The sequence below is a fragment of the Podarcis vaucheri genome (genome assembly GCF_965113315.1).
Source record: "Podarcis vaucheri genome assembly, chromosome: 8".
NCBI classification, from domain to species: domain Eukaryota; kingdom Metazoa; phylum Chordata; class Lepidosauria; order Squamata; family Lacertidae; genus Podarcis; species Podarcis vaucheri.
This window is the reverse complement of record NC_138766.1, coordinates 90,610,129-90,632,052: the sequence shown is the minus strand read 5'-3', so window position 1 is coordinate 90,632,052 and position 21,924 is coordinate 90,610,129. Positions and strand designations below refer to the sequence as shown.

At 46.4% G+C, this 21,924-nt stretch overlaps 1 protein-coding gene across 9 annotated transcripts in view; it reads right to left on the bottom strand.

Annotated features, from left to right (window-relative positions):
- Positions 1–21,680, bottom strand: part of ADGRB1 (adhesion G protein-coupled receptor B1) — a 388,463-nt gene extending 366,783 nt beyond the window's left edge. For 2 of the 9 annotated variants that reach the window (XM_082235451.1, XM_082235450.1), the window contains exon 1: positions 21,020–21,679. The gene's annotated coding sequence lies outside the window, so the exon portion shown is untranslated. Of the gene's footprint in view, positions 1–21,019 lie in introns of all 9 variants that reach the window. The other 7 variants (XM_082235452.1, XM_082235449.1, XM_082235447.1 and 4 more) reach the window with 6 other exon arrangements.
- Between the last annotated feature and the right edge of the window lie 244 nt (positions 21,681–21,924).

The window sequence follows — 21,924 nt, the reverse complement described above, 5'->3', positions numbered from 1 at the left end:
GAACTCCATTCAATGAGTTGAGTTACTCATAGAATTATGAAGTTGTCTCCTAACAATTATCCAATAGTGATCTTTCTTTAAAATCACTGGTGGAATATTAACCTCCTAAGGGAGTTGGCTGTATTCAAATCATCCAGAGATTGATGACTGGGGAGCAGGTTCTGCACTTGCCAATCAACTGTAGGAAACATCTGCATTCTTCTGAGTTAGAGAAATTGCCAAGTAGGCTTCAACATATCAGTCTATTTCTGGTCTGCACCCATTTTCTCATGTATCTGTTCCATCCCGTTTGTCATTAATCTATGATCAAATCTACACACCCACAAATATGCATTAAAATGTTATTTTAAATGTACATTTGTTAAAGCAAGTTCTCTCAAAATATGCATTTCTGAAAGCAATTCTCAGATCAATAGCAACATCAAAATGCATCAGAACATTCAGAAAGTGTAAAAACCAGTGGATATCTCCAATATCTGGTAAAAACCAGTGGATAACTCCATTACAATCCAGGGATTAACTCAAGAGGCAAGGATCAGGTCTATTTGCATTGAAGCTGGGATTGCATTGGAACATAGTCCTTCATTTTCCTGTTACCCAGCAGAGAGAAAGGCATTACTCTGGGTGCAAATTGCATGGTGAGCAAACAATGATGTGTGCAAAACCTTGTGGTGTGTAGGTATTCCTGTGGGGGTCTTTGTGGGGTTGGGCTTGCACTGCTGGAACTGGTAGATACATTCCCCAACGTGCTCCACTCTAAGAGAATTAGGCTTTTGTGTATCCAGAGCATTAGATCTGCCAGTGAAAATGTGTTGGTAAAAAGAATTAGCCGGATCAGGGGGACAGGCTATAAAGATAATGAGTTTCTGTAAATTAACCTTGCTCCGTCCCTTTAAACTAAAGAAGTGTGACTTCATTGGGGGAACGTGGGGCATTTTTTCATTGTGTGATTTATGTGATTTATGAGTACTTAAAGGGTTTGTGTCATGGACTGGCTGGGTGCAGAGGAGCAGTGGGAGGCAGCAGCTGGGGAACCCCCTAGGGAACCCCCAGGGGGAAGAAGGCATAGAGCCAGGGCACTGGTGGTGGGACGATGATGAGCGGTCAAAGGAAGAAGGAGCAAACCAGGAGGAGGAGGTGTTAGCAGCAGGAGAGGTGACAGGATTTAGTGAACAGGAGGAGGCTGTGGCAGAGAGCAGTTCAGACTCTGACTCTGAGACTGAAGCAGAGGCTGGAATGGAGGGTGGCCAAGAAGCAGAGTGGAGACAGGCTACTTCATTGGAATAAGACCTCATGGAAACTGCTGCTGAGATCACCAGGCCTGTGGTTTGTTTCCTTGAATAAAGACTTAACTGCACTGGCTTCAGGTGATTTATCATTTTTGTTGCTGAGTCGGGTCAAATAAATGCGCCCACCTCCTTCATTCTCTTAGATTCAGGCAGATGGCTTGGGCAGCCCAGAAGGACCCTCATGAAAATGTGCACACATGCAACAGTAGAGACCTGATTGGAAAGTTTAAAACCCACCACTGCTATATGGGAGAAGGATTGAAGAAAAGGAAATATGCATTGGCACTGCCCCATAGCTTGACCAATCATGGCTAGGAGCAGCTAGGAGCTAGGTAAAGGTAAAAAGGGACCCCTGACCATTAGGTCCAGTCACGGACAACTCTGTGGTTGCAGCACTCATCTCGCTTTATTGGCCGAGGGAGCCGGCATACAGCTTCCGGGTCATGTGGCCAGCATGACTAAGCTGCTTCTGGCAAACCAGAGCAGTGCACAGAAACGCCGTTTACCTTCCCGCCAGAGCGGTACCTATTTATCTACTTGAACTTTGACGTGCTTTCGAACTGCTAGGTTGGCAGGAGCAAGGACCAAGCAACAGGAGCTCACCCCGTCATGGGGATTCGAACCGCCAACCTTCTGATCAGCAAGTCCTAGGCTCTGTGGTTTAACCCACAGCACCACGCGTGTCTCTAGCTAAGAGCTAGGTGGAGTCATACTCTGAAAAAAGTGTAGATTCAGACATTCTGGCTAGCTTCTGGTTTGTGTTGAAATGTTTGTTTTGGGCCTCTCAAAAGTACATAAAGGCAGGGGGAATACCAGCCTGCAATTGTGCCCACCTGAGAAGTGCCAGAATTTCACTCCAGTACACTCCAGCTGGGGGGGGGGGGAACCCTGGACGGCATCCTTGTATGCCTCCATCCGGCAATTCCTGCAGCCAAACTGGTGCCAAATGTACTGTTCTGCTTTCCTTTGCACCACATCAGTGAGCCCAAGAGGGAGGTCTTGTCATCTGGGCAGCCCAAGACCTCCATACACACTTTCTGGGCCTGCATCCCAGAGAGGTCACTTCAGTGCTGCTAACGATGGAAAAGCAACATGGGAAGCAGCAGCTATGAGTTTCTGGTCTCTGCAGCCACAGCAGGCGCTGTGATTCTCCAACAGTTTGACTTCACCCCCAGAGGTGCACTGCATTGTCTCTTGAGACTGGTAGATGCCAACAATAATTCCTTTTCAAAGCAGAAGTGCAATAAGCTTCTCCTCATCACTTGGCAGGGCAATCCAGACCAGCTCTTGAAGTTGTTAAACGTTTGCCCTGGTTAAGTTACCACTTAGAAAAATGCCCATCAATATTCACTCATCATTTCACTTCTTACGGCTATGGCTCAAACAAGCCATCAATCAAGATAACACTCTTAACAATGTTGCATTTCATATGCTTTATTGTGCTTAAATTATTTCCCCTGTTGTGCTCTATTTAGAAATTCCTTTTCAAACATAGTACACATGCAATCTGGTTGCTAAAAACATTTTTTCTCTTTTTTTTAAGGAGCATGATTTCATAAAGAATAAATCATTTCTTAACAATCCAGATGGAAATCAATCATAATAACTACGAGCTGGGGCAGCTAAGAGAGTGAGCTAGCAAATCAGGAATCATGCCTCTGCCATGACCTCACTAAGGAGAGTCACTCCATCTCAGCCTCAACCTCACTTCTGCAATTTGGGGATACCAATGCTAGCCTACTTTACGCAGGGTTGTTATAAGGGTTAAAGTTATACAGGTCATGCTTTAATAATAATAATAAATAAGAATAAAATTGTATTTATATCCTGCCCTCCCCAGCCAAAGCCGGGCTCAGAGCGGCTAACAACAGTAAAAGTAACACGGTTTACATAAAATCGCAATCTATTAATTGAAATACATTCTAAAATCAATTCATTCTAAAATCAATTCAGAATCAAATTAATTGCAATGATTGGGCTAGAGTTCTATAAGGATGACCAAAGGAGTGGGTCAGACTGTGCCTTGGCCTGGTGGAACAGCTCCGTCTTGCAGGCCCTGTGGAAAGATGTCAAGTCCTGTAGGGCCCTGGTCTCTTGTGACAGAGCGTTCCACCAGATCGGGGCCACAGCCGAAAAAGCCCCTGGCTCTGGTTGAGGCCAGCCTGACCTCCCTGTGGCCCGGGACCTCCAAGATGTTTTTGTTTGCAGACCATAAGGTCCTCCGTGGGACATACCAGGAGAGGCGGTCTCATAGGTTCGAGAGTCCATTGCACTCAGAAGCTCCTCAACTGAATCCCTGGCTTTGTTTTGAAAAGTTCAGGTAGCAGGGAGTGAAAAGGACCTGTATCTGACATCTTGAGAAGTGGTGGACTCTCCACTATTGGAGCTTATTAAGCTGTGGCTGGATGGTCAATCTACCAGGGATTCTGTCCTAGTGGATTTACTCCTTCATCTTAAAGTTGGCTAGGTGACCTGATGTCACAAACTGGCAGGACAACAGGGAGTAAGAAGAGAATCCCAGTGAGGGGTGTAGCCGTGACTGGGACACACTGGGGCAAGCTAGGAATGGGGATGCAGAAAGTTTTCACAGAGCAATGGAAGATGGCGGGGGGGGGGGGTCAGTGCACAGGAACCAGAGCAGCAGGCCCCATCACCAGAGCCAGAGGGGGCCCATGTATCCATGAACATAGCAGGTTCTAAGGCGTAGTTCTGCCCGGACGCTGAGGTCCAGTTCCGAGGGCCTTCTGGCGGTTCCCTCACTGTGAGAAGCGAGGTTACAGGAAACCAGGCAGAGGGCCTTCTTGGTAGTGGCACCCACCCTGTGGAACGCCCTCCCAACAGATGTCAAAGAGAAAAACAACTACCTGACATTTAGAAGACATCTGAAGGCAACCCTGTTCAGGGAAGCTTCTAATGTGTGACATTTTAATGTATTTTTAATCTTTGTTGGAAGCTGCCCAGAGTGGCTGGGGAGACCCAGCTAGATGGGCGGGGTACAAATAATAAATTATTATTATTATATATAATGAATTTTAAAAGATACTTAAACTTTCTGCAAAACGCTTGAGATATTCCTCTTGGAGATGGTAACAATGGAGGTCCCAAAAAAAGAGTTTATTACTATATGCCATCGCCACAGCTAGAACCATATTGGCACAAAAGTGGAGAACAAGGATAGTACCCAGAAAGGAAGAATGGCAGTGCAAAATGTTTAAATGTGCTGTACTGGCTGGTGTGACGAACAGGATGAGAGAAAATGAAGATAAGGAATATAAGTAGGAATGGATAATGTTAGCTGAATATTTTAAGAACCAGTATAACCAAATACATAGCTTAGCAGGGAGGGTTAAATATGCTCTCTGTTCCTGTTTTTGAAAATGCAAATAATTTTTCTTAAAAAGAGCACTCTGTCCTCTGTTTTCTAGCAACTGGTATTCAGAAGCATTTACTGAATTCAGCTGGTCACTTTTTGAAACATGTTACTGGGGCTGCATCTCTTCTGGACCGGGTACATCCTTGGTCACAACCAGCATGGCTGCTCTGGACAAACTCAGAGAGAAACTGAGATGCTTTGCATCACAGCCCGCTTCATTTCCAGCTTCGACATCTTTCACTGTCTCCACTGGATATTTGTGACCAGTCCACCTGCTTCGAAGTGGAAGTTGCAGGCATTTTGATGGATGCACTGAATGTTCTGCCAGGCAGCAGAGACATGCCTCAGAGCTTGGCTGCCAATGTGCAGGCGAGTTCATCTCACTGTGGCCGCTGCAGAGGCTGAAGCTAACAGTGCACCAAAACATTATGGTAAGTAAACCACAGTGAACCAGCGCACTCATTAACATCTACTCATCTGGCCAGCAGCAACTTCTATTACATTTTTTGATTTGGTGGATGCTCTGGAGCAGGGATGAGGAACCCCAGCAAGAAGAAGAAGAAGAAGAAGAAGAAGAAGAAGAAGAAGAAGAAGAAGAAGAAGAAGAAGAAGAAGAAGAAGAGTAGTAGTAGTAGTAGTAGTAGTAGTTTGGATTTGATATCCTGCTTTATCACTACCCGAAGGAGTCTCAAAGCAGCTAACAATCTCCTTTCCCTTCCTCCCCCACAACAAACACTCTGTGAGGTGAGTGGGGCTGAGAGACTTCAAAGAAGTGTGACTAGCCCAAGGTCACCCAGCAGCAGCATGTGGAGGAGCAAAGACGCGAACCCGGTTCACCAGATTACGAGTCTACCGCTCTTAACCACTACACCACACTGGCTCTGTGTCCCTCCTGGTGATTCCATCTGTCCCTCAGGACTCTCCCCAGAACACACCCTCTCTCTATTGGTCAACATTAAGGATAGGGGAGAAATCTGATTCAGTTTTCACGTAAATGCACATCTACATTCTTCTTGAAACAATACAATGGACCAAAACATAGACATCTTTAGACATTTGCACTTCTCTGAGTTTTGCATTGCTGTTCTCCAACCAAGCTATGTATACAGAAATGCATGCACACTAAGTAAAGTGTGCATATAAATGCACAGGTCAGTGAAAAGTAATGTGCTTTTTTTTTTAAAAAAAAAGGCATTGCATTGGGCAAAATTGTATTTGGCAAAATTGCATAAGTTGAAAGAAATTTGCACTAAAATGCTGACGTATTTTTATGGAAACTTTCCAAACTGATTTGGAAATGTGGACAACTGAATTTATTAGTGGGGGGAGGTGAGAGATGGAGAGAAACAAAAATTGCGAAATTTGCCCTTCCCTAGCCATCATAGTCAGTGGTCAGGAATGATGTCACTTACAGTTCTGAACATCTGGAGGGCACGAGACTGCCTACCTCTGTAGCAGGCTAGGTCAGAAAGAATCCCAAGTGCTTTAAACATCCTAATCTTGGAGGTAAAATCAATAATATGCACATTCGCATAACCCTTATTCAATCGCTGTACACATTTGCAGTCCAGTGTAAGGTCGAAACAAGCATTAGGAGAGACAGAGAGTGTTGCTGGACACACATATTGGGTTTCCAGTCCTTATCTTCTTGGGGCATTGATGCTCCTGTCTGACCACAGTTCTAAGATGTTGCCAAATTGCAATTCTATTTCAAATCTGCAGACAAGGGCACTGTACACATGAAGGCTGCTCCTCAGAACTGGAGCGCCCTCACCCTGGTGGATTTCTAAAATCACAAGCCTGAGCATCTTCTGCTGGAAGTTGTAGGAGAAATTTATGGGAGATGGTATTTAAACAATGACTTCTTGCTCCAAGGTACAGCAATGCTTGCTTGGCTAATGTTCTTGTTTTCTCCAAGTCACATCCACACCACACACTTAAAGCGCATGGCTTCTCCCAAAGTATCAAGTGATCAGCATTTAGTTGGGGGTGCTGAGAACTCTAGCTCTGTGAGGGGAATTAAAATCTCTCACACACATATTGATTCCTGAATTCCATTGCAAGTTTGAGGTAGACCTGTGAAACCCCCTTCTTAGTAGATCTTCTGCTCCAGTGCTGGTGTAAAGAGGACTTCAGTGCTAGGTGCAAGGAGCTGCTAATATCTCGGGGGGGGGGGGATAACCATCAGTGACCATCTTAATTGCAAATAAGGCACCGTTCCATCCCCACAACCCTTGTTTTCCTTCCAGATAAATTCACTTCCATTCCTATATATATATATATATATATAGCCCATAATCTTTGTAATTGTGATCAGTTATGTAGAATAATGAAAAAAGGAGGGGAGGAGGGATTCCAGGAACATCGCATCATTTCTGTGGTATCCATAGTTTCTAATGTGCCGCAGTGAGCATCATAGAATTATGAGTAGAACGTCCCTCCCACAATTTCTTTTATACTAAGCAGTTGCTTTTCACTGAAATCACCATCCAGTTCTTTATGGCAACCTGATCTGCACTGGCAGTCAGAGCGCAGAGTTTTCTCCGCAAACAGATACCCAGCAACACTGCCCCTTTTCATGCCCAAATACCAGCTAGCGGCATTTGGGAATGGGTTCCTACAGCCCCATGTCTGAGCCGCAGTAGTGTTGACTCTGTGTGCTACCCCTCATGCTAACTGTGGATGCAAGTTCTTTCTGGGAAGGCTTGTGCATTTGTGAGCCAGGCTCCGAGGGTGCCTTTGCTTTCCATGTCTCCCCTGGCGAAGACATACCACAAAGTGCTGCCTTTTCTCTACTCCCTGTGCTGCCTCCATGGAGTAAGACATATTTGCAGTCATCCGGTCATTTTCTGATCAAAGCCGGAGGAAGTGAGGGGAGGGGGAGATTTCAAAAGGCACCAGCAGGGAGGGTAAAATAGCCTCCCTCTGGTATAATTCCGATAACAACACAGAGGGAGGAAAAGGGAAAAGGGAAAACATACACTTGAAGAAGAAGAAAAGGATCTTTCATTTTCTCCCACTGAGGTAGCCAATTTAAATTTTCATAAAGGAAGCGCTGATGTGTGTCTTTGTGAGATGAAGTGCCCAATCAGGCAGCCCTCTGAGTTAAACTACTGTCATTTCCCCCCTCCCTTAAAGTGGGTTCCTTTAAGAACCAGGAAAGATTATCTCAGTATAATCAAAATAATACAAAATCCTCACTTTTGGACTGGCTGTAAAGCAATTTTCAAGCCTCGGAAATGAAGCTGAAGTGAGCACAGAGAGAAACTTAATTTATTGTTAGCATGTGTGCTGGAAATTTCACTCCCCCCGTTTTCTCTGGGGGGAGAGACATTTCTCAACAAATTTGTGTCATCTGTCGTAAGGGTGGCATATGTAAGAAGATCAAACCTATCCATTCTTAAGGAACTCAGCCCTGAGTGCTCACTGGAAGGACAGATCCTAAAGCTGAGGCTCCAATACTTTGGCCACCTCATGAGAAGAGAAGACTCCCTGGAAAAGACCCTGATGTTGGGAAAGATGGAGGGCACAAGGAGAAGGGGACGACAGAGAATGAGATGGTTGGATGGTGTTCTTGAGGCTACCAGCATGAGTTTGACCAAACTGCGGGAGGCAGTGGAAGACAGGAGGGCCTGGCGTGCTCTGGTCCATGGGGTCACGAAGAGTCGGACACGACTAAATGACTAAACAACAACAATGTTACAAAGACTCGAGGGAAGTTTTTACCAACTGGGTGCTACAAGACCCAACAACCCCAGACATGCTGGCTAGGGTTGATGGGAGTTGTAGTCCAAGACTTCTGGAGGTCTCCAGGTTGATGAAAACTGTGCTAGGGGTAAAGCCCTGCCAGGCAATGTTGCAGGATAGATATCCACAAACACACCTGTCTGCCAGCAGGTGTCTCAAGTCCATCACTCCACAAGCCTGGGAGACCTAGCATATAGATGAACAGGTTAACCCAACAAGACCCCCACCATAGATCCAGCCAACTCAAATGCCCTTGTTCACAGCATCAGCAGCCAATCATGAGGCCTTGTCCAATCAGGGATCAGGACTGTGTCGCATGCCCACATGCCTCTGTATATAAAAAACGTTAGGTTGTCGGCCAGCTCCTATTGCTACAATGTCAGAGTTTTCTACTTAATTGGTAAGCTATTTTCAAGCGAAACAAAGCCAGTCTTAAAGCCAGAGGGTGGGGGGAAAGTTCAGCAGATCTCCTAGAGAGCTGTGAAGAACACTAGTTAATCTTGCAAAGGCTCGCACTGAAGCAAATTCCAGCATAGTTAGGGGTTCTGGGATGAAAGCCAGTGACTTTTTGTGATGTTCACAGAGATTGGCTGGTTCATGCTTAATTTTGAGGTATTTTGTACATGTTGTTTTTGTTAAAAGTGCACTTGCATTGCTGTGAGCTATCTTGGGATCAGTGTTTGAGGGTGGAAGAGATTTTTTTTTTAAAAAAAAAAAAAAAATAAAACTGGGACAGCCAGATCCTGTCCTGGCATCCCAGGAAATGCATAGGCTGTGCTAGATACAATGGGACTGCAGAACCAAAATGTCCCATGGAACATTAGAGATTGCAGTGGAGTGCAGGGAGTTCCCTGAAGTGGTACCCATGGGAAAGAACTCCCACCATCCCCAGGACAGCTGCAGATTTCTGCAAGAACCATGAAGATCTCAATGGAGCTCTCCTTCACAGAGCCTCTTCCTATGTGAACTTTCCCTCTGGATACCACTTAAGGTCTTTCCCCGAATCTTGTCATGTTGCAAGCCACCTTGAGCATGATTTTAGGTATGGAAAGGTGGGATACAAATAAAATGGTGATGAGAATTGTGGTGATGAGAATCAAGAGAGCTTATGGGCACCAGAGATGTGAGTTACATGAAGGCAAGGTTATGAAAGAAGGTCTCTCCTGGAGAACTGGTCCTTGAGGAGAGGGAAGATTTCTTGGCAAGGAAATAATGGGAAGGGTCGTCACTCAAATGTCTGCATTGCAGCTTCATTGCATGCAGAAGGTCCCAGATTCAATCCCTAGCGTCTCCTGGTAGAAGATCCTCACCATCTGTGTAGACAACACTGAGCTAGATGGACCAGTGGTCTGACTCAATATAAGGTGGCTTCCTATGAGAGATGGAGGAGATGTTCCAGCAAGATACAGCAAATGCAGAGATCTGAGTGGGATGATAAATGAATCTGTGCAGAGAAGAGGTTAGGAGAGCATCAAGAAAGTCTCTACTGAATTGATTCACACAGGCACAAACACTCCCATATCTAAACATTCAGTGACTCAAGAATGGAGCAGAGGAAGCCAGTCTAGAATTTCTGGAGGAGAAAGTCTATAGTGCTCTATAAATTGCCCCACCCAGCAACTGCTTCATCTCCTAGTAGCACCTTTTCTTCTGCATTATTCATGTCTGGGCACTTTCAGACTGTCACTATTTTTTGTGTAGGATTCAATCATGTGCATGCCAAGACCCCGATACTACCCCATTTCCTAGGTGAAATAACTATACAAATGTAAAATTGAGATAAGTAGTATTACACCCATTTTATAGATGGGGAAGACAGAGGCTGGGAGCAGGGAAGGGGTTAGAGTAGATAACTCTTGGGTCCCTTTCAGCTCTACAGTTCTATGATTCTATGAGTCTCACTGAAAAGGTGGCAACTCTCTTTAGTTTTCTCTGCAGCCCCATGCATCCTGCTCAAGAGATGCCCCACTGAAAAGTAAGCACTGGGCTTCACAACGTTCCTTAAACAAATGCAGAGGCATGATCTAAATCAGGCTTCCTCAACCTTGGTCCTCCAGATGTTTTGAAACTACAATTCCCATCATCCCTGACCACTGGTCCTCCTAGCTAGGGATCATGGGAGTTGTAGGCCAAAAACATCTGGAGGGCTGAGGTTGAGGAAGCCTGATCTAAATATAAAAATAGCTGCAAGTGGCCAGTGGCAATAGAGGAGAGGGGCTCCTGCACATTTAATAAAGTGTTGGAAATGGGATTCAGCTTGCATGATGGGCCATACTTGATGGAATCCCCTGCCCTACACAATAACTAAAGGGGCAGAAGTCCTCTCCTCTTTTGAATCTGATCCATCTGACAGGAGCTGCCATGCCTTTTATCGGCTTTGGTTTGACCCCAACATTTTAGTTTGAGGCTTTTGTGTGTATAAGGAGGGTTTAGACATCTAGGTCAAAAAGTCAGAGTTGTTTTAGACTGGGAAGGGAATATACCATCTTTTGACTTGCTTGCATCGCTGCCTTCCTTGTGCCTCAAGCCCTCCTCCGGCGAGAGGGGAGAGAAATCAAAGTGGGTGAAAAACAGCTCTTTATATTCCTTCCACATCCTGAGAAACAAAAGGGGCTGGGAGGAGAACATTTCCCCCTTCTTGGTAAACACTACTTTGTTCCACCAAATCAACAGCCTGCCTCATCCATCTACTACAGTGGGTTTTCTGCAGGGTAATTAATTTGTCATTAGAACGGATCCACAGTCAGGTGAGTGTGCTCAAATCTCCCCAAAGCACTGGTGCAATGGCCTTGCTCAACCTCCAGATGTTTTGGACTACAGTGGTACCTCGGGTTACATACGCTTCAGGTTACAGATGCTTCAGGTTACAGACTCCGCTAACCCAGAAATAGTACCTCAGGTTAAGAACTTGGCTTCAGGATGAGAACAGAAATCACACGGCGGTGGCATGGTGGCAGAAGGAGGCAGTGTTAGCTGAAGTGGTACCTCAGGTTAAGAACAGTTTCAGGTTAAGAACAAACCTCCAGAACGAATTAAGTTCTTAACCTGAGGTACCACTGTATAGCTGCCATCAGCTCTGGCTAAAACGACCATTCTGATGTTGGGCCCAGCTGAGTTGTATTCCAAAACTTCAGGAGGACACCAGGTTCAGAAAGATGGTGCTAGACCATTGCTAGCTTAGCATTGCTATTGCTGGGGGGCACGGAACCGAGGTCACATCACCACTGTACATGTAAAACCCTCTTATACCATGGTTTGCCTCTAACTCCCGTCAGCCCCAGCCAGCTTGGCCAATGGTCAGGGATGATGGGAGCTGCTGGTCAAGAACATCTGGATTATAACCCAGGTCCTAGTCCAACCCTCTAACCACTACACCCCACTGACACTCATGAGGGAGGGGAAAATTTCTAAAAAGAAATTGGACTGTCCCTAGAAAATAGGGACAATTTGGTTATATGTAGCAGCCATTTTCCCAGTAGTGATGTATGGAAGTGAAAGCTGGACCATAAAGAAGGCTGATCGGCGAAGAATTGATGCTTTTGAATTATGGTGCCGGAGGAGACTCTTGAGAGTCCCATGGACTGCAAGACGATCCAACCTCTCCATTCTTAAGGAAATCAGCCCTGAGTGCTCACTGGAAGGACAGATCCTGAAGCTGAGGCTCCAATACTTTGGCCAACTCAGGAGAAGAGAGGACTCCCTGGAAAAGACCCTGATGTTGGGAAAGATGGAGGGCACAAGGAGAAGGGGACGACAGAGGATGAGATGGTGGGACAGTGTTCTCAAAGCTACCAGCATGAGTTTGACCAAACTGCGGGAGGCAGTGGAAGACAGGAGGGCCTGGCGTGCTCTGGTCCATGGGGTCACGAAGAGTCGGACACGACTAAACGACTAAACAACAACAACAAAAGCAGCCATTATTGATGGATGAATGCCTCATAATAACTAGTAATTTTGCCTGATACACCTTTAGGCTGCAATACTATCCCCCGTTACCCAGAGTAAGACCCATTGAGTTCAATGAGTCTTACTCCTGAGTAGACACATAAAGGATTGAGCAGTTAAACTTCCCACAGCCAGCTTGTCAAGGATCCAGTCCTCTTAGGTCTGATTAAACAGACTTTGGATTATCACATGATTAGACACAAACGCTGAATGCATTTCTGAGAAATGGCCTTTGAATTATAATGGGTAAGTTGCAGTTTCTGAAAGGGGTGTTAAAAAATGTTAAGACTGAACCACACTTCATGCATTTTTATGGAAAAATAAGTTAGGCCAGTTAAAATAAATAAATAGTTGGCATTACTAATGCGGCTGTTATTTCTGTGTGGCATAATCAATTCATTTTCTGCTTATTCCGAACCATAAAAAGAGACTTGGTGAACCAGGCCAAAAGTTGTGTATCAATTCCGATAACCAGTTCCCAGTAGGGACCAGTTAGATGCTCCTGGGAAGTTCGTGAGCAAAGCATGGACCATGGCAACTTGTTTCTCACCAGCACCTGTTATTCAGCGATTCACTGTCCTGGAACATTCAGGTTCCATTCAAAGGATCGTCACTAAAAGCTTATAGATCCATACCCTACAAACATGTCTGTTCCTTTTTTAAAGGATTAGGCCTGTCTTAGGGGCCAACTGCACTATACATTTAAAGCAGTATCATACCACTTTCAATAGCCAAGGCTTTCTCCCAAAGAATCCGGGAAAATGAAATTTAAGAGGGCTGAAAATTGTTAGGAGACCCCTGTTCCCTTCACAGAGCTACAGTTCCAAGAAAGGTGGATTGAAAACTGCAACTTGGTGAAGGGACTAAGGCAGGCATAGGCAAACTCGGCCCATCAGCAGTTTGGGGACTACAACTCCCATCATCCCTAGCTAACAGGGCCAGTGGTCAGGGATGGTGGGAGTTGTAGTCCCAAAACATCTGGATGGCCGAGTTTGCCTATGCCTGGGCTAAGGATTCTTTGAGGGAAGACATGCCTGTCTAAGTGGTACGATACTGCTTAATAAGTGTAGTGCAGGTGGGTCCTGAGTTCCTTCAAGAGCCTCCTCAAAGATAACTCTTCAGATAAGATCACAGACTTGTTCTCAGCTGCCACAGAGGGCAGGAGGACTTAGGTCTGGCACGCTTACATTGTAGGAAGGTAGATGTTGGCTGAATGTCAGGAGAAACCTCTTGATCAGCCTTCCCCTGCTTAGCTGGAGCTGGTAGGAGCTGTATTCCAAAACCTCTGGTGGACACCAGATTGAGGAATGTTGCTCTCACTGGTAAGATGGTGGGCCAATTACCTGGATGGTTGGTGGGATTTCCCTCCTGGGAAATCTGCAAGCAGAGGCTAACAGCCATCCGAAGGCGATGTTTCAGCTCTGGGTTTCTTAGATTGAGCAGGGTTTGGGCTAGATGGATCAAAAGGCCATCGTTCTTGTTGCTACAAAATTATCATATATACCCCTCACGTGCCCTAACAGCTTCCAAATATAAAAACGACTATGAAGTATCCACATATCATTAAAATAAGCGGTTAGAAAATTCCATCAAAACATTGAAAACATCCATAATTAAAATGTGCATTAAATCAAAACAATTAAAAGAGCTATTAAAGCAATTAGATCAGGAAGCTTGCATTCAGGGAAATGTCTGCCTAAACAGGTGTGCTTTCAGGAGCCAGCAGAATGCCAGTACTGATGCCACCTCTCATTTTTCAGCAGGGAGGGCATTCCATGACACGGGAACTGCCAGTGAAAAAGCCGGCCTCCATGTTACCATTTCTATGATTCTATAAAACCCCACATTTTCCTAGATGACCCCGGGATACCTCCCAACTCATTCTCCGGTTCTATATTTTTATGAGCTTCTATCATGTCACCGCTTACATTTCCTCTAAACTGAAAAGTCCCAAACACGGCAACCTTTCCTCATAAAGAAGTTGTTCCATCCCTTCGATAATTTTAGTGGCCCTTTTTCTGAAATACCGGTCAACTGTTTGGCAATGTTTCTTAATGGCAGATATTAGCAGCACTTCTGTCTCTCTTATGATCGAAGAATAAATCAGGAGGGGAGAGTGCTAGAAAAATGCACAGCGTGGGCAATCGCAAGAAGGGGAAATGACACAAATTGTGCCGCCACGACCACCCCCCCAAAAAAAAAACTGGAGAGGTTTTTCTTAAAGCCAAGTCAAAAAGCAAACAAAACACTAATCTGAACTACTACACAGTGAGATGGGGGCGAGAAGAGTCAGAGTCTTTAATCTTTAACAAACTGATGCTCGCTCAACATCAGGCAACGCCAGAGGAAAATAGAAATGGCTTATTAAATAGCAACATGGGAGGGAAAAGCTCGAGATGGTGGGGTAAATACAGAAATACCTGCATAGCAAAGGAAGTTGCTCTGTAAGGTCGGAGCCAGCTAAGGAGAAGCACAGATTAATTGCTACTGGGTCTCAGTCGTGGCGTACTAGTTTTTCCCCAGTGTTTGCAACACATTCCCTAAGATATGATGGGAGTGCTCCTGAGCAGGCACAGAGCGCAGATTGGTGGGTAACTGCAGAAAGTCCTCACACACAAGGGGCTGGAGGGAAGGGCTGTAGCTCAATAGCAGATCACTTTCTTTGCATGTAGAAAATCCCAGGTTCATTTCCCAGTGGAAAAGGCAGGGCTGAAAAGGCTCCTGTGTCTGAAATCCTGGGATCCAAGGAGGCAATACTAAGCTCGGTTGAACCAATGGTTTGATTCAGTGTAAGGCTGCCTCTGAGGTTCCTAAATTCTCACAAAGCCTTTCCAGGCAGAGTCAGACCTATCACTTCCCTCCCTAAATATTAAGTTCTCTCTGCGTCTCTCTCTTTCATTCCTGAAATTAATTCAGATCCTAAGATCTTGGCTTATCTATGTAAAGCTGAATACAAAGACCTCTGTTTCCCAGTTTGGAGATACGACTTCAATGGAAGTGCAGAGGCAGGAAGATGTCACTTAAATTTCAACATTGCAGCTTCTCTGGTTTGCAGAGATGGAAATATTATGGTGTGGTTGATTTCAAGGGAGGTCACCCCCTCCTCCTCGGTTTCTGTCTTCCTTTGCCCCATCCGAAATGTTCAGCTCTCCCTTTCCTTTTACAATCAATTTTTTAACTGTACAAAACGGCACCAAATCACTAGTGGCATAGTCAACTTTAAAAGTATCCAAAAGAAGACCACGATAATCTATATTTGGGGAAAGAGCGCCATCTCTCTGTCACTTGGCGAAATCCAAAACCAATTGACTTCAGTTCTGGCGAGCTAGCCATCTCTACCAGTAACCGCAAAACTCTCTCTCTCTCTCTCTCTCTCTCTCTCTCTCTCTCTCTCTCTCTCTCTCTCTCTCTCACACACACACACACACACACACACACACAAACACATTTAGCAAAATCAGAATAGAATATAAAATCCACTAATCCTGCAAGTGCGCATCAGCATTTTCTACTAAAAAGTGCAGTGTGCTTATCTCTGTGTGTGCATCCCTGTTAGTTTTATTTCAGAATCATTTCATTTTCAAAGGCAGAGCAGATATACTGAGGGAAAAAAGGGGGGTTAACCATTCATTTTATGCTATTTTGCAAAAGGCGGCTGGGCAAATGGCAAAGGGAAACTTTAAGGCAAAGGTGTTTTCAGGGAGAGAAAGAGAGAGATTGAGGTCTGCTTGGGGAGATGGAGCAATCCTGTGCATGGCAGACATAGATGGAATAGGCAAGATCAAGACTTATAGCCCTAAACATCATCACCACGGGAAGCTTTAAGTCACATTAGGTTAAGTGGGATGTACTTCTGAGTATAAACGTGCAAAGGTGTAAGAGAGAAATTGTTATGGATCGATTCTGATGCAGATAGATGTGGGGATCAGTGAGTAGAGAGAAGGCATCTATGGATGAGCCAAGAGACAGATGGGTCTTACAGTCATTCTGCCTATCCCCAGAAGTGCATGAGCGAAATTCTTGAGAGCAGCTTTATAGAACCCAGGGATGCTTTTCTTCTTCTTCTTCTTGCACAAATGGGAAACGCTGTCTGACAAAACTGCTCCTCTCAAATTAGAGAGACAAAATAGTCTGGAGCTCTCAGAATCAGCCCAGCTTTGACAGTGTCAGAATCTTACTCTGTTATTGAGCGACTAGAGGGAGCATCATTCAGGGAAGTCCATATTTTATGCCTCAAGCTCTCAGGAGGATTGCCATAAACAAGGGTCTGTTTATATTCCACCTTGAGCAAAAAGAGAGGTGCATCTTGTTTATGGTTGGGGTTTTCCACCCCACCAGTTTCACCTCCCATGTTTCGTGCCACATATCACTTCATCCATCAAGCAGTTAATTCAGATCCATCTGAATTAATCCTATCAATTCCCTCTGGAGCCGTTTGCCTGGCTTAAAAGCACGCCGTGGATCCTGTTATTGGTCCAAGCTTTCAGTCTGAGTGGCAAGCCAGACTGCTGGGCCCTGAATGTAGCAGTAGTGGCAGAAACTCAGGAACAACTCCAATTCATTTTCCTAAGCCTTGATCCTTAGGGTCACGGGTCAAGGAAGACTTGCTTTCTCATTCCAGACCTGGACGCTTTCCAGAATCCAATGTTCTTCAGCTACAGAACAACCAGTCCACCTAATACCTAGCCTCAAATTCAACATGCATGGAATTCGCAGGAGAAAATCCATTGACCTGGGAAGGGATCCAGCCTTTTGAGCGAAGAGCTGTTTTAGTGCAAAAATGCATGTGGGCTATACACACTTTGATGTCGTACATTTCTCTCCCCAGTATTTAATATTGTTACATGAAGGAAACTGTTAAATCAGAATTCACTTGGCCCAGACTGGTTGGGTTTCTATGAGACATTGCTTTCTGACACACAGTTGTAAATATTATTCCAATTTCTGCTTATCCGTAGATGAGCACCAATGCTGCATTTATTTCCACTTGCCTCAATTTGGTTTGGTCAAATATCTGACCAGACACATCGAAAACAAACAAAAAAATGTATCATTTATCAATTTCATGTATGCCCCACCTTTTTATCCAAGAAGCTCAGTGTGGTGTACATAATTCTCCCCACTAATTTAATCCGTACAACAACCCTGCAAGGCTGGAGAGCAGTGACTGGCCCAAGGTCACACCCCGTGAACTTCATGGCCCAGTGGGGATTCGAACTCCGGTCTCACAGGTCCCAGCCCATTACTCTAACCACTGCACCCCACTGCCTCACCCCACACTTTCCCAAATTACCCTTTTTCCAACAGAGGCTTCTCTTGAAGGAGGCTGCATTTCAAAAAAAAATATGGGCAGACTTTTGAAAGTAGATACAAACCCTTTACCTTATAATGTGATCTCATTCTTTCTCTCCTAGCCCACTCTAACCAATGACGCCGATTTCCAATGTAAGGAGAGAGTGCCAAGTCCCTGGGTGCCAACTCCCTGGGGCCCTGGGTGCCTGAGCACCCACGAAATTCCCCGTGACCCTTTGTGAGTGGCCAGGCACCCACAAATTTCAGTGCCAGGGCTATGCACGCTGTATGGCGCCCACGGTCGCGGGGCCAAGTTGGCACTCCTGGGGGCGGGGGAGAGGTGGCTTCCACGAGGGAAGAAGTTTCAAAAAGCTCATCGTGACTCCGAGATACATGCAGATGCAGGAAAATGCCGAGCGATGGGGTGGAGAGGCAGTCAGAAACACAACAGCCAGTCTGTCCACCACATATAGGAGAGCGAACAGAGACTCTCCAAAAAGCACATCCACGCGAGCCCATACCGTTGGCTCAAGGGACATCCGTGAGTCAACCCAACACCCCCACCTTAGGGATAGATCCAGGGCAATTCCGGGGTAATCTGCCCTGGTGTCTGCTTGGCACAAGGCAGGGAAGGACGCCTCGGTTTTCCCGGTACTGTTTCGGTAGAAAACAGGAAAAGGTGCGGGGGCTAACCAAGCTAAGGACCTTTTGTATCGCCCTCATCCTTTGCTGCAGATCTAAACGGCTGGGGGGGACGGGGACGGGGGCACTCAGCTTTGGCTGCACAGATTCAACACCACCCCATCCGACAAACCTCCACCCGAGGCTCTCCGAGACCAGATGGTCCCCCGTGCGTTCCCTCGCTGAAAACTGCTCGGGGTGCGGGTCATGGAGAGGGCAAGATCCCACGTCCTAAATCGTTTCGGGGAGTGGGCTTTATTAGCAGGCTGTCAAAACCCTTAAGCCGAAGCAAGCGGAGGATTCAGGTCCCGTTGACACTCCGGTAGGAGCCCGTCAACCCAGTCCGCCGCGGCTCCCAGCGCTCCTCCGGCTTACGCGATTTATGGATAGCGGCGGGCGGCTCTTTCCCTCCCCGCCTTCGCCTAACGCAACGAGCAGCACCACTGCTCCTGTTTCCTGAACTCCACACACCCTCACTTCCTCACCATTATAGTCATGCGGACTAGAACCCTGTGTTTTGAAAGGTGTTTTGGTTTTTTAAGATCCCGTTCCTTTCTCTGCCCCCCCTTCCTTCCAGGCTGAAACGCAATATATCAACAGGTGTTTTTTTTAAGGGAAGAGAAAGGGGGAAGGAAATCTTGCTTTCGGATTCATGGAAAGGGATTTTGATTCTCTCTCTGTCCCCCGTCACCCGCTCCCTCTGCCGTCAACCTTGCTTCTCGATTGGCAAGGAAAGAGCCCGAAAATGTACCCGCTGGAGGCGGGGAAGCGGCAGCCTCCGTCTAAAGTGTCTCTCCTTTAAGCAAGACTTAGCCGTATCCATGGAGCTGCCTCATCGCGACGCAGGGAGGTGCGTGGATATTTTCCAATCCGAGTCCTGAAGGATCGTTGGGCTCCGTTTGTAATAATAATAATAATAATAATAATAATAATAATAATAATAATAATAATAATAACAATACTTTGACCTTGCTGTGATATTCAAATGTGGTCTCTCGGGGCACACCAATCCATCAGACTGGATTTTGGCTAGATCGGGCCAATAACAACAGTGGAATAAGGTACCGGGTGGGGGGCGTCAAACCGTCCCCGCTTATTTTCACTCCAGCAAATAAATAAACCCCACCGCCAACACCTTCTTTGGGATTAAGTTCAAGAATCCTCGGCGCTGCCTATAGAGACTGTGCGCCTCTTGATTCCCCCTCGATCCTGATCAGGTGTTTGGGGAAGAACTGGACGTTGCAGGAATGGGACCGAGGGAAACTGTCTCCCACCCCCTCAGAAAAAAGGAGAAAGCGCCTGGCAGTGCAGCAGACACAGGAATGAGTACAAGGGGCACCCCCCTCCTTTTCCTTACCACCACCCCGATTCTCCTTGCTCCTTCGCTTTCCCTCCTCTGCAGAGAAGGGGGCTTGTTTCTTCCCCTGGGGGGAAAGGGGTGTCCGTCCTCCCCCCAAAAGCGTGGCACCCTGTGCTCCCCGTGGAGGCATCTCTTTCGCGCGCCTCGTGTTTTTACGCAGAATGGCTCTCCTACCCTCCAAGGAGTCCATAAGTTACGGCTTCCAGGCTGTGCCTCTGGCGGTCAATAGGACAACTCGCGAGTAAGAATCGTGGAGCCCGCCAAGATAGGGAGGAGGTATCTCTCTGGTGGCTTGTCCTGGCTTATCGTCGTCCCCTCCCCCCTTAAAATGTGGTCTCTCAGAAGTATAGGGGGGACTGGAGGGGGAAAGAGGGGGTGGGGAGGAACTTTATGGATGCGATGCATTTGGGAGATCTGCCCTCCCCCGCCCTAAATCTCTCCCAGTAAATGCCCACAATGATTCAAATAGGCGGCGGGGGCGGGGGTGGTGGTTGGGACGGCTTCAAAACAGCGGACCCCCCCCCCCCAGCTTTCCAAGCGGGTGCGAGGGAGAAGTCGACTCCCGCAGGGCGATCCCCGTTCACGTCTACTCGCGAGTAAGCCACCGCTTAGCTTCTCGAAAGGGACTTTGTTCAACGTGCCTGCGAGATCGCAGCCTCCTAAAGGCGACGTTAAGGGAGACCTTCCCGAGAAGACACCCTTCCCCATTACAGACTTGTAGGTTTTCCAGCTTCTCAGACTAAACAAGGTGTTGTTGTGGTGTGGTGTGGTCTGGTGTTGTGTGTGTGTGTGTGTGTATCTGTGGATTTTGGCGAGGTCCAATAACCTCTCACTGCCGGTCTTTCTCCCGTTCGGTTTAGCTCCAGATCTCCCCATCTATGCAGGTCCAGGCAAGCTGGGCTTTGCGGTGGCAACCCAACCTCTTTCAGCCCCCAAAACTGATCCATTTCACATTCCCTGGCTCTCTCCCTCCCTCTCGTTCCTACAACCTCAGGCAAATATGCCCAGATTTTTTTCCTTATTCCTTCCCCCCAAAAAACAGAAACAAAAACTGTAGCACAGTACTCGTTACCTTCCAAGCCCTTAACAGCAAAAAAGGCTAAAGTTCGGATCGGAAGGGTCCAGTATTTGAGAGGCGATGGTGTAGGAACTGAATGGTTTGACTCAAAAAGACAATAATTCAGTATTTAGGCTCGGGTCCAGATACTAGAAGAAGACCCCCCCAAAAAAGTTGCATCCACTCAGGAAGAATAAATCAACCCCTCTCCAAATACACACAAACCAACTCACACATACATACATATATATTATGTATATAAACCGAAAACTTACCTTTCTAGACCATCCACGAAATTATACCGTTTCCCCCAGCCGGATCAAATTCCAAATGGGAAGCATCCACATATCCAGAAGTAAGAAAATGGCCATTGGCTAATGAGTCAAAAAAGGATTTCGGGGAGAGGGGGGTGTCGTTTTGCTTCCCCCCCTTCCAGCCCACTCTTAAACACACACACACACACACACACACACCAAACTTTGCTCCAAATTTAAAGTGCACACAGACACACACTCACTCTCTCACACCCCCTTTGGTATTGGGGTACAAAAAAAAGAAAATAACTGGAAATGAAATATGATCGCTAAGAATGACCCGCGACGGCGGTGATAAAGGGCGCAGGAATCCTGAGCGGTGGGAGAATCTCAAAGCCCACTTTGGAGACGGAAGAAAGGAACCCAAGGCGGGATTAGATCCAGCAGGAGAGAAGGAAGTCTTCTTGGAACAGCTGAGAGCTTTTGGGGTGCTGCTTTCCTCCCCCCAAAGTCTTCTTTCCCGGGGAGGCCAAAATCCATCCGGTGCCTCTGAAACCCTCTTTTTAATTCCTCCCAGGATCTCTTGCGCTTCCTGCTCTTGGATCCTGGTCTCCTTCTCCTGGTTCTTTCGGTTGTAACTAGACTCGGTCTATGTAGCCAGAGGCTGCATTAAGGATTACATCAGGCTTTTATAAGCTTTCCAGCTCGCACATTAGACAGAGTGAGAGGGAGAGAGGGAAAAGGAGGGAGGGGGAGAGGGAGGGAGGGAGGGAGGCAGGGGTGGAGAGAGAGGGGGCTGATAAAAAGGGCTCGCTCTTCCTCGCTATACTGTACACTATAACACACATCTAGCTTTGTAAAAAGAATAAAAAAAATAAAACAGGCAGCTCCGCGAGGAAAGCCTAGAATAAGCGCCACATCATTCC